Source organism: Nerophis lumbriciformis, linkage group LG25 (assembly GCF_033978685.3).
Source record: "Nerophis lumbriciformis linkage group LG25, RoL_Nlum_v2.1, whole genome shotgun sequence".
Classification (NCBI taxonomy): Eukaryota; Metazoa; Chordata; class Actinopteri; order Syngnathiformes; family Syngnathidae; genus Nerophis; species Nerophis lumbriciformis.
In genome coordinates, this window is record NC_084572.2 from 34289303 (window position 1) to 34305837 (window position 16535).

At 43.1% G+C, this 16535-nt stretch overlaps 1 protein-coding gene across 2 annotated transcripts in view; it reads left to right on the plus strand.

The window, feature by feature from the left end:
* Positions 1 to 4845: 4845 nt before the first annotated feature.
* nacc1b (nucleus accumbens associated 1, BEN and BTB (POZ) domain containing b) overlaps positions 4846 to 16535 on the plus strand; it is a 52007-nt gene continuing 40317 nt past the window's right edge. Inside the window, exon 1 of one of the 2 annotated variants that reach the window (XM_061984256.2) lies at positions 4846 to 5062. The gene's annotated coding sequence lies outside the window, so the exon portion shown is untranslated. Of the gene's footprint in view, positions 5063 to 5907; positions 5962 to 16535 lie in introns of those variants that run through there. The other variant, XM_061984257.2, reaches the window with a different exon arrangement.

Here is a 16535-nt window from a genome sequence, read left to right on the forward strand (position 1 = left end):
TATATTATGAATATGTGTACCGTTTTAGCTAGCTTTCTGACATTGTTTACCTCAGTGGTCCCAACCACCGGGCCGCGGCCCGGTACTGGTCCGTGGATCGATTGGTATCGGGCCGCACAAGAAATAATTTTTTTCTTTTTTCTTTTTTTAATTAAATCAACATAAAAAACACAAGATACACTTACAAGTAGTGCACCAACCCAAAACAACTCTCCCCCCCCCTTTTGTTCTGCGCATTGAACATGAAGACTCTTCCTTCACTGTTCCGAGTGGCCATGAGAGTCTTGGCAGTGCCTGCCTCCAGTGCTCCAGTGGAGCGAGTTTTCAGCCATGGTGGCATCATACTACGCCCCCATCGTGCACAAATGACTGACAGACTCTTGGCTAATTTGGTCTTTTGCAAATGCAATGCAGCATAGGGCCCTGACATATAAAAAGTACAACTTTTTTGTTATGTTCACGTATATGTCATGTTTTTTCAATGTTAACACTTTTGTACAAATAAGTACATTTGCACTTTATTTTTCAATGTGTTTGTTCTGTAAAGGAATGAGTTCATGTTTAAAATGACTGGTTAATAGTGCTATTATAAAGTGCAATGTCAGCACAATTTTCTTTCCTGCAATTTAAAATGCACTTGTTTTAATAAATAAATACAGCGTTTGAAAAGCATACACAATCTGTGTTAATATATTAGTCTGTGGTTAAAAGGACTTGAAAGGACTCGAAACTCAAAATGCAGGACTTAGGACTTGACTTGAGACTTTCCAGTCTTGACTTTGGACTTGACTCGGGGCTTGCCTGTCTTGACTCGGGACTTGACTCGGACTTGAGGGCAAAGACTTGAGACTTACTTGTGACTTGCAAAACAATGACTTGGTCCCACCTCTGCTTATTGGTGACTAGCACACTAATCGTTAAATGACACCTGGTGCGCTAATCGCTAACTGGCAACTAACATGCTAATTGTAGGCCTTAGTACGCAAATAACCCCATATCGCTAGCTGACAGCTAATGCACTTATCGCAAACTGGCACCTAGCACCTTAATCATTACCTGGCAAGGGGCGTGCTAATCGCTAGTATAGAACCAACACGCTAATAGATAGCTGGCAATGGATGCACTAATTGCTAGCTGGCAAATGGCGCGCAAATCGCAAACTGGAACCTAGCACCATAATAATTACCCGCCAACTGCTAATTGTTAGCTGGCAACTAACGCCCTAATTGCTAGCTGCAAAATGGCACACTAATTGCTATCCGACAACTAACGCACTATTAGTGCTGACAACAAGCACACTATTGGCTGGCTAAAAACTAACTCACTAACTGCAAGCTGACAACTACGCACCAATCACTAGCTGACAACTCACGCACTAATCCCTAGGTGATATCTAGCACACTAATCGCTGGCTTGCAACTAACGCATGAATCGCTACCTGACAACTAACGCACTAATTGCTTGCTGACAACTAACGCACTAATTGCAAGCTGACAACTACAACACTAATTGCTAGCTCGCAACTCAAGCACTAGTCACTAGCTGATAACTAGCACACTAATCGCTAGCTGACAACTAACGCACAAATCCCCAGCTGACAACTAACGCACTAATCGCAAGCTGAAAACTAACACATTAATTGCTAGCTCGCACCTAACGCACAAATCGCTAGCTGACAAGTAATGCACTTTTTACTCGCTAAAAACTAACGCACTAATCGCAAGCTGACAACTAGCACACTAATCGCTAGCTCGCAACTAATGCAAGGATCACTAGCTGACAACTAATGCACTAATCCCTAGGTGATATCTAGCACACTAATCACTAGCTTGCAACTAACGCATGAATCGCTACCTGACAACTAACGCACTAATTGCTTGCTGACAACTAACGCACTAATTGCAAGCTGACAATTAACGCACTAATTGCTAACTTGCAACTCAAGCACTAATCACTAGCTGATAACTAGCACACTAATCGCTAGCTGACAACTAACGCACGAATCCCCAGCTGACAACTAACGCACTAATCGCAAGCTGAAAACTAACACATTAATTGCTAGCTCGCAACTAACGCACGAATCGCTAACTGACAACTAATGCGCTTTTTACTAGCTAAAAACTAACACACTAATCGCAAGCTGACAACTAGCACACTAATCGCTAGCTCGCAACTAATGCAAGGATCACTAGCTGACAACTAATGCACTAATCCCTAGGTGATATCTAGCACACTAATCGCTCGCTTGCAACTAATGCATGAATCGCTACCTGACAACTAACGCACTAATTGCTTGCTGACAACTAACGCACTAATTGTAAGCTGACAACTATAACACTAATTGCTAGCTCGCAACTCAAGCACTAATCACTAGCACACTAATCAGTAGCTGACAATTAACGCATTAATCACCAGCCGGTAACTAACTAATGCACGAATCGCTAGCTGACAACTAATGCACTAATCCCTAGCTGACAACTAACGCACTAATCGCAAGCTGAAAACTAACACATTAATTGCTAGCTCGCAACTAACGCAGGAATCGCTAGCTGACAACTAATGCACTTTTTACTAGCTAAAAACTAACGCACTAATCGCAGGCTGACAACTAGCACACTAATCGCTAGCTCGCAACTAATGCAAGGATTACTAGCTGACAACTAATGCACTAATCCCTAGGTGATATCTAGCACACTAATCGCTAGCTTGCAACTAACGCATGAATCGCTACCTGACAACTAACGCACTAATTGCTTGCTGACAACTAACACACTAATTGTAAGCTGACAACTATAACACTAATTGCTAGCTCGCAACTCAAGCACTAATCACTAGCTGATAACTAGCACACTAATCAGTAGCTGACAATTAACGCATTAATCACCAGCCGGTAACTAACTAATGCACGAATCGCTAGCTGACAACTAATGCACTAATCCCTAGCTGACAACTAACACACTAATCGCAAGCTGAAAACTAACACATTAATTGCTAGCTCGCAATCAACGCAGGAATCGCTATCTGACAACTAATGCACTTTTTACTAGCTAAAAACTAACGCACTAATTGCAGGCTGACAACTAGCACACTAATCGCTAGCTCGCAACTAATGCACGGATCGGTAGCTGACAACTCACGCACTAATCCCTAGCTGACAACTAACGCACTAATCGCTAGCTGACAACTAGCCCACTAATCACTGGCTCGTAACAAACGCACTAATTGCAAGCTGACAACTAGCACAGTAATTGCTAGCTGACAACTAATGCACTTTTTACTAGCTAAAAACTAACACACTAATCGCAGGCTGACAACTAGCACACTAATCGCTAGCTCGCAACTAATGCAAGGATCACTAGCTGACAACTAATGCACTAATCCCTAGGTTATATCTAGCACACTAATCGCTAGCTTGCAACTAACGCATGAATCGCTACCTGACAACTAACGCACTAATTGCTTGCTGACAACTAACGCACTAATCGCTAGCTGACAACTAGCCCACTAATCACTGGCTCGTAACAAACGCACTAATTGCAAGCTGACAACTAGCACAGTAATTGCTAGCTGACAACTAATGCACTTTTTACTAGCTAAAAACTAACACACTAATCGCAGGCTGACAACTAGCACACTAATCGCTAGCTCGCAACTAATGCAAGGATCACTAGCTGACAACTAATGCACTAATCCCTAGGTGATATCTAGCGCACTAATCGCTAGCTTGCAACTAACGCATGAATCGCTACCTGACAACTAACGCACTAATTGCTTGCTGACAACTAACGCACTAGTTGTAAGCTGACAACTATAACACTAATTGCTAGCTCGCAACTCAAGCACTAATCACTAGCTGATAACTAGCACACTAATCGCAGGCTGACAACTAGCACACTAATCGCTAGCTCGCAACTAATGCACGGATCGGTAGCTGACAACTCACGCACTAATCCCTACCTGACAACTAACGCACTAATCGCTAGCTGACAACTAGCACAGTAATTGCTAGCTGACAACTAATGCACTTTTTACTAGCTAAAAACTAACACACTAATCGCAGGCTGACAACTAGCACACTAATCGCTAGCTCGCAACTAATGCACGGATCGGTAGATGACAACTCACGCACTAATCCCTAGCTGACAACTAACGCACTAATCGCTAGCTGACAACTAGCCCACTAATCACTGGCTCGTAACAAACGCACTAATTGCAAGCTGACAACTAGCACACTAATCACTAGCTCGCAATAATGCACCGATCGGTAGCTGACAACTAACGCACTAATCCCTAGCTGACAACTAGCACACTAATCACTAGCTCATAACAAACGCACTAATTGCTAGCTGACAACCAGCACAGTAATTGCTGGCTGACAACTAATGCCCTTTTCACTAGCTGACAACTAGCACACTAATCGCTAGCCGGTAACTAACGCAAAGGTGAAAACTGCTGAAGCGGCACCAAATCAAATCTGTAAACTTGTCAGTCTGTGGCCCCTCGCAGTAGCTTGACAGGTGAAAGTGAAAGTAAATTGTGTCACGTGACTTTAACTGCCAGTCTTTCTGATCAATGATACTGCAATCTGTCTGCAACCTGGTAAGAAAGAGGAAGGCAATCCTCTTGTGCAAGTACATCACACACACACACACACACACACACACACACACACACACACACACACACACACACACACACACACACACACACACACACACACACACACACACACACACACACACACACACACACACACGTCCCCATCCAGCATGAGTGTGTACGTGCATGCCTTCATGCTCACACGCACGCCATCAAGCCCGGTGCCGCTGCAAAGAGTCCCAGCAATGAATGGCGGATGGACACACTGAATGCGAGCTTCCCTGGTCCTCCTTCCTCCGCGACGAAGAGCCACTTCCCAGCGGCCGACGGCGTGAGCGAAGCACTAGCCCAGCAGCACGCGCGGGGCGACGGTTGGGCCGCGCTGTGATGCCCGGTGGAAGTCTGGTTCTTTTTTTTCCTTCATGGTGGACTTCTTTTTCTCCCCCGGACAGTGAAGTGAATGGTAGGTGACAAAGAGGAGCGGGGGGAGGCTATTGTTTGTTTTTAATTGTTTAACAGCGCCGAAGTCGTGGCTATGGGGGATGGGCCGGTGGGCAAACTTTAAGCACCGACTCATCGCCGCGGGTTAGCCCCCCCTCTGTCGCCCTATCCCCGGGGAGAGTGGCGACATGATGAGCCCTTTTTCCTTTTTCGAACTTTGCTAAAATACTACTTCTGTTCGCTTATCTTGCAATAAAACCCAACATCAAACACAAATTATTCTCCCTTTTAAGTGTGATAAAGTTCCCATCCGGACCCCCCGCTACTCCCTTCCTCCCCTCCCGCTCGCCTCGCCATGCCGGGCGAACTCCTCCGCCTGTCTGGCCCTTACTGGCGGCGCGTTGTGTCCCGGGATGACCTGTTGATGTCTGCCCGAGCTGCAGCGCCGTGATCGGTAACGTAAAAGGCGAGTCGTGTGAGTATTTAAGAAAAGTGTGATTTACAGTAGAAAAGGAGGGGAAGCGTGTCTCATGAGAAGCGGTGTGTCTTTGGGCGCCAGGCGGGGACAAGAAGGAGGGAAGACGGCTAATACGGAAGAAGCTAGCTGACACATTTGATCCATATTTCAAGTGTCTTTTGTTTAAAGGGGACAATACGGATATAAAGTAGACCTTCTTTTTCTGTGCTTGGCCGTCGTCGTTGTGTCGCCGCCCCCCTCTCTCCCTCCCTCCCTCCCTCCCTTCCTGCCCGGGCCGGTCGAGGACTCCCAAATCCTCGCGGGCATCGCGGCTGGCACACGGCGGGGCACCGCGAGCTCCTTTCCCCCGGCTCTGACTGCCTCGCTGCCCCGCTGCGGACTCCCTCACCTCCCCGGTCGTCTTCTCCCCTATCGGCGAGACACCTCCTGCGCTCGACTTCCAAGTGAGATAAATCGATATATATATTTTTTAATTTATGGATTAACTTTCCTTTTTTTGAGCTCCGGTTCATCCGGGGGCTGAGGAGAGGGAGGTTACACAGCAGATAAGCCTCGTTTCGGCGCTTGTGTCCCCGCCGGCTGTGGCGTGAACACTCGCTGTCTAGCCAAGCGTTTATGGACGTGGAAGTGGGATTAATGTTGCCAGCCTGATGGAATTGTATGCAGAGGAGTGGTGGTAGCAGTTAGCCTTTTTAGCTAAACTTGCTAACAGGCCAAGAAAATGGTGACACTTAATACACAGGAAGTGAACAAACTTTAGATGACAAAATATTATATTATATATATAAAATGTTATACGTGTGAAGTTGGCCCCACATATCATGGCACATGTTACAATAACACCATTCATTTGTGCTGCTGCTGTTTTTTGTTCATTATAGTTATGTTATTAACATTTTATCATTTATAACCAGCTCCCCCATGTTTGTGCCACGTTTGTGCTGCATTTTTTGTCTATTATAGTTTTTTTTATGATAATAATAATAATAAATATAATAAAAATGAATAAAAATAAAAACTAGAACAGCCTAATAGCTAGAACTAGTATGCATATATCTAAAAAAAAGTTGTTTAAAAAAAAAAGAAGGGCTTTTTAGCCTTTTTTAAAAGCATCCACAGTCTGTGGTACCCTCAGGTGGTCAGGGAGAGCATTTCACAGACTGGGAACGGCTGCTGTTTTTTTGTCCGTTATAGTTATGTTATCAACATTTTATCATTTATAACCAGCTCCCGCATGTTTGTGCTACGTTTGTGCTGCATTTTTTGTCTATTATGTTTTTTTTTAATAATAATAATAATAATAATATATTTTATTTGTTAAAAGCACTTTACATTGAGTAAACAACCTCAAAGTGCTACAGTGTATTAAACAAATTTAAATAATAAAGATAATAAAAATAAAAACTAGAACACCCTAATAGCTAGAACTAGTATGCATATATCTAAAAAAAAGGCTTTTTTTTTTTTTTTTTTAAAGGGCTTTTCAGCCTTTTTTAAAAGCATCCACAGTCTGTGGTGCCCTCAGGTGGTCAGATAGAGAGCGTTCCACAGACTGGGAACGGCTGCTGTTTTTTGTCCATTATAGTTATGTTATTAACATTTTATCATTTATAACCAGCTCCTGCATGTTTGTGCTACGTTTGTGCTGCATTTTTTGTCTATTATAGTTTTTTTTATATGTTAAAAGCACTTTACATTGAGTAAACAACCTCAAAGTGCTACAGTGTATAAAAAAAATAAAATAAAGATAATAAAAATAAAAACTAGAATAGCCTAACAGCTAGAACTAGTATGCATATATCTAAAAAAAAAGGCTTTTTTAAAAAGAAGGGTTTTTAAGCCTTTTTTAAAAGCATCCAAAGTCTGTGGTGCCCTCAGGTGGTCAGGGAGAGCGTTCAACAGACAGGGAGCGGCGGAGCAAACATTTTTGTATTAATAATGTTCTATTATTCATAATCAGCCCTCTCACCTTGTTAAAACCTCCCCAAACCTGAGCCAAACGTTTGCGCCCTGCAACTATTGCAGTTTTTACGTTGTTAACTGTCTTAGTGTTTGTTGTTTACGTGTTATTATTCATAACCAGCCCTCCTTCCATGTCAAAATACTCCCCAAACGTTTGTGCTGCAAGAACATTTTGTGTAACTATTAAAGTTTTTCGGGTATTAACTATTATAGTTTTTAGGTTATTAGCCTGATGGAATTGTATGCAGAGGAGTGGTGGTAGCAGTTAGCCTTTTTAGCTAAACTTGCTAACAGGCCAAGAAAATGGTGACACTTAATACACAGGAAGTGAACAAACTTTAGATGACAAAATATTATATTATATATATAAAATGTTATACGTGTGTGAAGTTGGCTCCACATATCATGGCACATGTTAAAATAACACCATTCATTTGTGCTATATTATTGCTGCTGCTGTTTTTTGTCCATTAAAGTTGTGTTATTAACATTTTATCATTTATAACTAGCTCCCCCATGTTTGTGCCATGTTTATGCTGCATTTTTTGTCTATTGTAGTTTTTTTAATAATAATAATAATAATAATAATAGATTTTATTTGTAATAAGCACTTTACATTGAGTAAACAACAACAAAGTGCTACAGTGCATTATCCATCCATCCATTTTCTGCCGCTTGTCCCGTTTGGGGTCGTAGGGGCGGGGGTGCTGGAGCCTATCTCAGCTGCATTCGGGCGGAAGGCGGGGTACACCCTGGACAAGTCACCACTTCATCGCAGGGCCAACACAGATAGACAGACAACATTCACACTCACCTTCACACACTAGGGCCAATTTAGTGTTGCCAATCAACCTATCCCCAGGTGCATGTCTTTGGAGGTGGGAGGAAGCCGGAATACCCGGAGGGAACCCACGCAGTTATAAAAAGATAATAAAAATAAATACAACTAAGAACTAGAACAGCCTAATAGCTATAACTAGTATGCATGAATCTAAAAAAAAAAGGGTTTTTAAAAAAAAAAAGAAGGGTTTTTAAGCCTTTTTTAAAAGCATCCACAGTCTGTGGTGCCCTCAGGTGGTCAGGGAGAGCGTTCCAAAGCCCGGTTATGTTATCAACTATTTAAATGTTTGTATTAATAATGTTCTGTTATTTATAATCAGCCCTCTCACTTTGTTAAAACCTCCCTAAACCTGAGCCTGACGTTTGCGCCCTGCGACTATTACAGTTTTTACGTTGTTAACTGTCTTAGTGTTTATGTCGTTTAAGTGTTGTTATTCATAACCAGCCCCCCGCCATGTCAAAATACTCCCCAAACGTTTGTGCGACGTTTGTGCTGCGAGAACATTTTGTGGAACTATTATAGTTTTTAGGGGTATTAACTATTATAGTTTTTAGGTTATTAGCGTGATGTTATTCACAACCTTGTCAAAAACTCCCCAAATTGGTCAAAAACGTGCGCGCTACATTCGTGCTGCAATTTTCTTTAAAGTTAAAGTACCAAGGATTGTCACAAACACACTAGGTGTGTTGAAATTATTCTCTGCATTTGACCCATCACCCTTGATCACCCCCTGGGAGGTGAGGGGAGCAGTGAGCAGCAGCGGTTGCCGCGCCCGGGAAGCATTTTTTGGTGATTTAACCCCCAATTCCAACCCTTGATGCTGAGTGTCAAGCAGGGAGGTAACGTGTCCCATTTTTATAGTCTTTGGTATGACTCGGCCCGGGGTTTGAACTTTTGTCCAACTATTATAGTTTTCATGTTAACTATTATAGTTTTTAGGTTATTATTCATAACCAGCCCCCACCTTGTCAGAATATCCCCAAATTTGTCCCAAACGTTTGTGCTACATTTGTGCTGCAATTTTCTTTTGCCCAACTATTATAGTTTTCATGTTAACTATTATAGTTTTTAGGTTATTAAGCGGTTATTATTCATAACCACACCTTGTCAAAATATCCCCAAATTTGTCCCAAACGTTTGTGCATCATTTGTGCTAAAAAATAAGTGTCCAAATATTATAGTTTTTATGTTAACTATTACTACCATCTTGTCAATGTCAAAATCCAAACGTTTGTACTGCAAAATGTTTTGTCTTTTATAGTTATTACGAGTTTTTATGTTATATTATGTCCAGCAGGCACAAGACAATTAAACAACATTGACTAATTGTTGAATTAGGTCTTGATTAGAGATGTCCGATAATGGCTTTTTTGCCAATATACGATATTCCGATATTGTCCAACTCTTAATTACCGATTCCGATATCAACCAATACCGATATATACAGTCGTGGAATTAACACATTATTATGTCTAATTTTGTTGTGATGCCCCACTGGATGCATTAAACAATGTAACAAGGTTTTCCAAAATAAATCAACTCAAGTTATGGAAAAAAAATGCCAACATGGCACTGCCATATTTATTATTGAAGTCACAAAGTGCATTATTATTTTTAACATGCCTCAAAACAGCAGCTTGGAATTTGGGACATGCTCCCCGTAGCGGGGGGTGTATATTGTAGCGTCCCGGAAGAGTTAGTGCTGCAAGGGGTTCTGGGTATTTGTTCTGCTGTGTTTATGTTGTGTTACGGTGCGGATGTTCTCCCGAAATGTGTTTGCCATTCTTGTTTGGTGTGGGTTCACAGTGTGGCGCATATTTGTAACAGTGTTAAAGTTGTTCATACGGCCACCCTCAGTGTGACCTGTATGGCTGTTGACCAAGTATGATTGCATTCACTTGTGTGTGTCGCGGTGGTCGCGCCCGGGAATCATTTTTGGTGATTTAACCCCCAATTCCAACCCTTGATGCTGAGTGCCAAGCAGGGAGGTAATGGCTCCCATTTTTATAGTCTTTGGTATGACTCGGCTGGGGTTTGAACTCACAACCTACCAATCTCAGGGCGGACACTCTAACCCAGGCCTGGGCAATTATTTTGACTCGGGGGCCACATTTAGAGAAAAAAATGTGTCTGGGGTCCGGTATATCTATTTTTAGGGAAGCTAATACAAAACCTCACAATAATGTCTGATTAAATGCTAAAAACTTCATGACAGACCACCTTAAAAAACGTAATGGAATTTTAAATTTTTCTATGAACGGTAGAACACTGAATATTGACAAAATATTAATGTCACACCCCCTTTCGATCGACATATTTTACAATCAAGTGAAAAGCAACAAAAATGCAACAAACAGTGATATATCAATTATGAAGGGTACAAAATAGACCCACCTATAATCTGATACATCTGATATATCAATAAGCTTTAGAACTTTGTTGTGAAAATCTCCTTCTGCGTCTGTGGAAACGCTTCCCGCCCACACTGCTTGGTGCCTCGTCTGAGCTGCTGTGACGTAAATTACAATAGTAACTAATTAGATGACCATAGTAACTAGTATATCATCCAAAAGTGCAGATTCCAACCATTGAAATACTTTCTATAGTTCAAGACTAGAAAACATCACTGCACATCATAATGGCAGCTACACTTTCCATCTTAAAGGGGAACATTATCACAATTTCAGAATTGTTAAAACCATTAAAAATCAGTTCCCAGTGGCGTATTATATTTTTCGAAGTTTTTTTCAAAATTTTACCCATCACGCAATATCCCTAAAAAAAGCTTCAAAGTGCCTGATTTTAACCACCCGTCCACTTTCCTGTGACGTCACATAGTGAAGCCAACACAAACAAACATGGCGGAAAGAACAGCAAGCTATAGCGACATTAGCTCGGATTCAGACCCGGATTTCAGCGGCTTAAGCGATTCAACAGATTACGCATGTATTGAAACGGATGGTTGTAGTGTGGAGGCAGGTAGCGAAAACGAAATTGAAGAAGAAACAGAAGCTATTGAGCCATATCGGTTTGAACCGTATGCAAGCGAAACCGACGAAAACGGCACGACAGCCAGCGACACGGGAGAAAGCGAGGACGAATTCGGCAATAGCCTTCTAACCAACGATTGGTATGTGTTTGTTTGCCATTAAAGGAAACTAACAACTATGAACTAGGTTTACAGCATATGAAATACATTTGGCAACAACATGCACTTTGAGAGTGCAGACAGCCCATTTTTCACCAATTAATATATTCTGTAGACATACCCTCATCCACGCTCTTTTCCTGAAAGCTGATCTGTCCAGTTTTGGAGTTGATGTCAGCAGGCCAGGGTAGCTAGGGTCGATAGGGGGTTTAGCTCGCTCGTCTGCGGGAACAAACTGCCGCCATTGCTTGCCGTGCTACCGAGGTCCTTTGTCCCTGAATTGCTCACACACTCCGGCAGATTCAATGGGGGTCTGGCGGCAGATTTCTTTGACTTTATCGTTGGAAATGCATCTGCTTTGAGTGTCGCAGGATATCCACACATTCTTGCCATCTCTGTCGTAGCATAGCTTTCGTCGGTAAAGTGTGCGGAACAAAAAACGTCTAATTTCTTGCCACTTTCGCATCTTTGGGCCACTGGTGCAACTTGAATCCGTCCCTGTTCGTGTTGTTACACCCTCCGACAACACACCGACGAGGCATGATGTCTCCAAGGTACGGAAAACAGTCGGAAAAACGGGAAATAACAGAGCTGATTTGACTCGGTGTTTGAGAAAATGGCGGATTGCTTCCCGATGTGACGCCACGTTGTGACGTCATCGCTCCGAGAGCGAATATTAGAAAGGCGTTTAATTCGCCAAAATTCACCCATTTAGAGTTCGGAAATCGGTTAAAAAAAAAAAAAGGTCTTTTTTCTGCAACATCAAGGTATATATTGACGCTTACATAGGTCTGGTGATAATGTTCCCCTTTAAACATCTAAAAAAATGATTTGGGAATGTCCGGCGGGCCAGATTGAAAAGCTTAACGGGCCGCATGTGGCCCCCGGGCCTTAATTTGCCCAGGTCTGCTCTAACCACTATGCCACTGAGTAGGTGTTATCAGTATCAGACTAAGTGCTGCTTCTTCCTACTCCTTTTTAAGCATGTTGATTGTCCAAATCAAGGTGTCGTTCCCTTTATGTAACTTGTTAAAGACATCTGATACAAATATACCATGCTATATTTTAACCTTCTTAAAGCAGCAACATGATGGATGTGGAAATATGATTCAAACACTTGTCATGCAGTGATTCGCTTGCATTACTTTGGCCCCTCCAGTATGTCAGCGTGTTTGGAGTATTGCAGGTCGTGTGTGTGTGTGTGTGTGTGTGTGTGTGTGTCAGCTAAGCAGTGTCAGAGTGTTTAAGGGGGCACAAGGGGGCCACAGTGCAAAGGTCAAGTAGCGGCAATTAACTCCCCTTCATGCTTCCTGGATGTTATGGTGACCTCCCCCCTGACTGGCGAGTCGGGAGTCCTTGGATGACATCTCAATGTTCGCTGGAGTGTTTGAAGTGAATCAGTCTTTTCCGTAAGACCCTTTGGGCAATTCAAAACTCAATCTTTAAATGTGTGTTATCAGTAGTCATTCTTTGATAGGCACAATGCTCGTTGTCATGGCGACTGTCTGCTTATTATTCATGAAACGGCACGTATTTACACCTGGAAGCGACACAGGCGTCTTTTTGTCAGACGCTCCGCTCCGTCTGCTCACTTGAGGCCATGCAGAGTGCAAATGTCACGTGATGTGTTCATGGCAGCTTGTACATTTTGGCATTTGTCTCAGGTCGGGTTGCAATGACACAATTATAAAAATTGAATGGAAAAGATTGTAGGGGTGTAACGGTACACAAAAATGTCAGTTCGGTACGTACCTCGGTTTAGAGGTCACGGTTCGGTTCATTTTCGGTACAGTAAGAAAACAACAAAATTATAGATTTTTTTGTATTTATTTACTAAATTTGTAAACAATGGCTTTATCCTTTTAACATTGGGAACACTATAATAATTCTGCCCACGTTAATCAACATTAAACTGCCTCAAGTTGTTGCTCAGATTAAATAAAATGACAAAACTTTTCTTCTACATATAAAAAGTGCAACATTAAACAGTTTCAAGTCAACTCATCATGCTTAATTTATTACAGCATTTGGGAAGCCTGTAGTTGATTTATAATGTAAATGTTATATTTTTATCCACATGTGATAGCAGGGACCCTGCCATTCAAAACTAGGCTGCTGCATTACTAATGATTAATGTAACTATAGCTGAAAAAAATGGTACAATAGCAATAGGAGAGACTATTCATCCCTGAACACCATGGAGTTCATGTAGGCTTAATGATGCACTTACATTATGATATCAACTATCAGAGACAGAAACTCTTCATTTAACATAATGTCCTTTTTTGCTGCTTCAACACAGCTCAATCAACACAGAAAAAGGTCAAGTGGAATAACAGACAGACAGAGCTTTGCTGTCCGTAACACACACACTCACACCGACGTCCCACTGGGGTGAGTTTTTCCTTGCCCTTATGTGGGCTTTGTACCGAGGATGTCGTTGTGGCTTGTGCAGCCCTTTGAGACACTTGTGATTTAGGGCTATATAAATAAACATTGATTGATTGATTGACACCGCAAAATGAGCTAACGTTACGCTAAAAGCGAATTAGCCTTCACCTCAAGCCAGGACTGGGAGCGAGCTGAGCTGACTTTTATATTTCTAGAAGGTCAACGGGCTCATAGTGATGTTACTAGACCAGGGGTCGGCAACCCGCGGCTCCGGAGCCGCATGCGGCTCTTTGATCACTCTGATGCGGCTCAGCAGCTTACTTGCTGAACCCCCCAATTTTCCCGTGAGATTTCCGGATTTCAGTGCCTCTCGCAGAAAACTCCCGGGATTAATATTTACCGATTTTCACCCTTACGGCTATAATAAGGGCGTGCCATGATGGTACAACATTTGGCGCCCTCTACAATCTGTTTCAACACCATGCCAGCCCAACACTTGTTATACAATATACATCTTCTGCTTGCACACGTACGTGACAGCAAGGCATACTTGGTCAACAACCACACAGGTTACACTGACGGTGGTCATATAAAACAACTTTAACACTCTTACTAATAATGCGCCACACTTTGAACCAAAACCAAACAAGAATGACAAACACATTTCGGGAGAACATCTGCACCTTAACACAACATAAACACAACAGAACAAACACCCAGAATCCCATGCAGCCCTGACTCTTCCGGGCTACATTATACACCCCTGCCACCACCAAACCCCGCCCCACCCCAACCCTGCTCCCTCACACATCAACCCTCCCCCCCTCTCTGTGAGTCGGTTGAGGTGGGCGGGGTTTTGTAGCGGGGGAGGGGGGGTGTATAATGTATCCCGGAAGAGTTAGGGCTGCATGGGATTCTGGGTATTTGTCCTGTTGTGTTTATGTTGTGTTACGGTGCAGATGTTCTCCCGAAATTTGTAATGGGTGCTATATGCTGTACCATTACGGCACGCATGACGCTGACAAGCGCCATTCATATAAACCCGCGTGCCGCACCAGCTTTCAAATTCCACATAATGGTGTGGGCAGTGTGTCTGAGACCCCTGGTTATACATAGCACAAAACAAAACAAAAAAAATTGTATGCAGTGTTATTTCATTTAAATTTTCAAAAAAAATTTGCGGCTCCCATTGTTTTCTATAATTTGTGAAACTAGTCAAAATGGCTCTTTGACTGGTAAAGGTTGCCGACCCCTGTACTAGTAGTTGACTGCGAGGTGTTTATTATCATTTGGGGAGAGTCCGCTGCCTGATGCTTACCTGCTAAACGCTAAGCACTGACTACATGCACACTGAAGATTGGCTGTTACCGCTCTGAATATGCACTGTTGATTGGCTGTTACCGCTCTGTTTGTAACCAATCAGATGGTTGTGTGGGTGGGACAATGCTGGGTGCTGTGTAGAGTACTGACAGAAACAGAGGCAGAAGGAAGCGGAGGCGGCTACTTAATATGTTTGTGTGGAAACTCGTTCGGTACACCTCCGAACTGAACCGAAACCCCCATACTGAAACGGTTCAATACAAATACACGTACCGTTACACCCCTAACATTTTGGTATTTGTCTCAGGTCGGGTTGCAATGATTAGTTGACAAATTATAAAAAATGAATGGAAAAGATTGTCATCGAGTCGCTTAAACCATTTGTTTCTCTGTAATTTGTTTCCTTTGTAACAATTGAATGTATAATAATTTTGTTATTGGTTTTCAAAATGAGTTCAAATCAAGCCGCGTACTCAACGCCAAACTCAACTTTGTACAGCAGATCATGAACAATAATCGTTTGAGTACCGGTAGTCTATTTATCGAAAAAATAATCGCTGACCCGTCGAATGTTAAAGTACCAGTGAAATGGAAAAACAAGTTGCCTCTGTGTTGAAGCTATCCATCCATCCATCCATCCATCCATCTTCTTCCGCTTATCCAAAGCCCAGACTTCCCTTTCCCCAGCCACTTCGTCCAGCTTCTCCCGGGGGATCCCGAGGCGTTCCCAGGCCAGCCGGGAGACATAGTCTTCCCAGCGTGTCCTGGGTCTTCCCCGTGGCCTCCTACCCGTGCCACCCGAACGCCTCCCTAGGGAGGCGTTCGGGTGGCATCCTGAGCAGATGCCTGAACCACCTCATCTGGCTCCTCTCCATGTGGAGGAGCAGCGGCTTTACTTTGAGCTCCTCCCGGATGACAGAGCTTCTCACCCTATCTCTAAGGGAGAGCCCCGCCACCCGGCGGAGGAAACTCATTTCTGCCGCTTGTACCCGTGATCTTGTCCTTTCGGTGGTGGTGTAGGGAGTAGCGGAGGGTGCATATTGTAGCGTTCCGGAAGAGTTAGTGCTGCAAGGGATTCTGGGTATTTGTTCTGTTGTGTTACGGTGCGGATGTGGGATGGCGTGGCGAAGTTGGTAGAGTGGCCGTGCCAGCAATCGGAGGGTTGCTGGTTACTGGGGTTCAATCCCCACCTTCTACCATCCTAGTCATGTCTGTTGTGTCCTTGGGCAAGACACTTCACCCCTTGCTCCTGATGGCTGCTGGTTAGGGCCTTGCATGGCAGCTCCCGCCATCAGTGTGTGAATGTGTGTGTGAATGTGGAAATACTGTCAAAGCGCTTTGAGTACCTTGAAGGT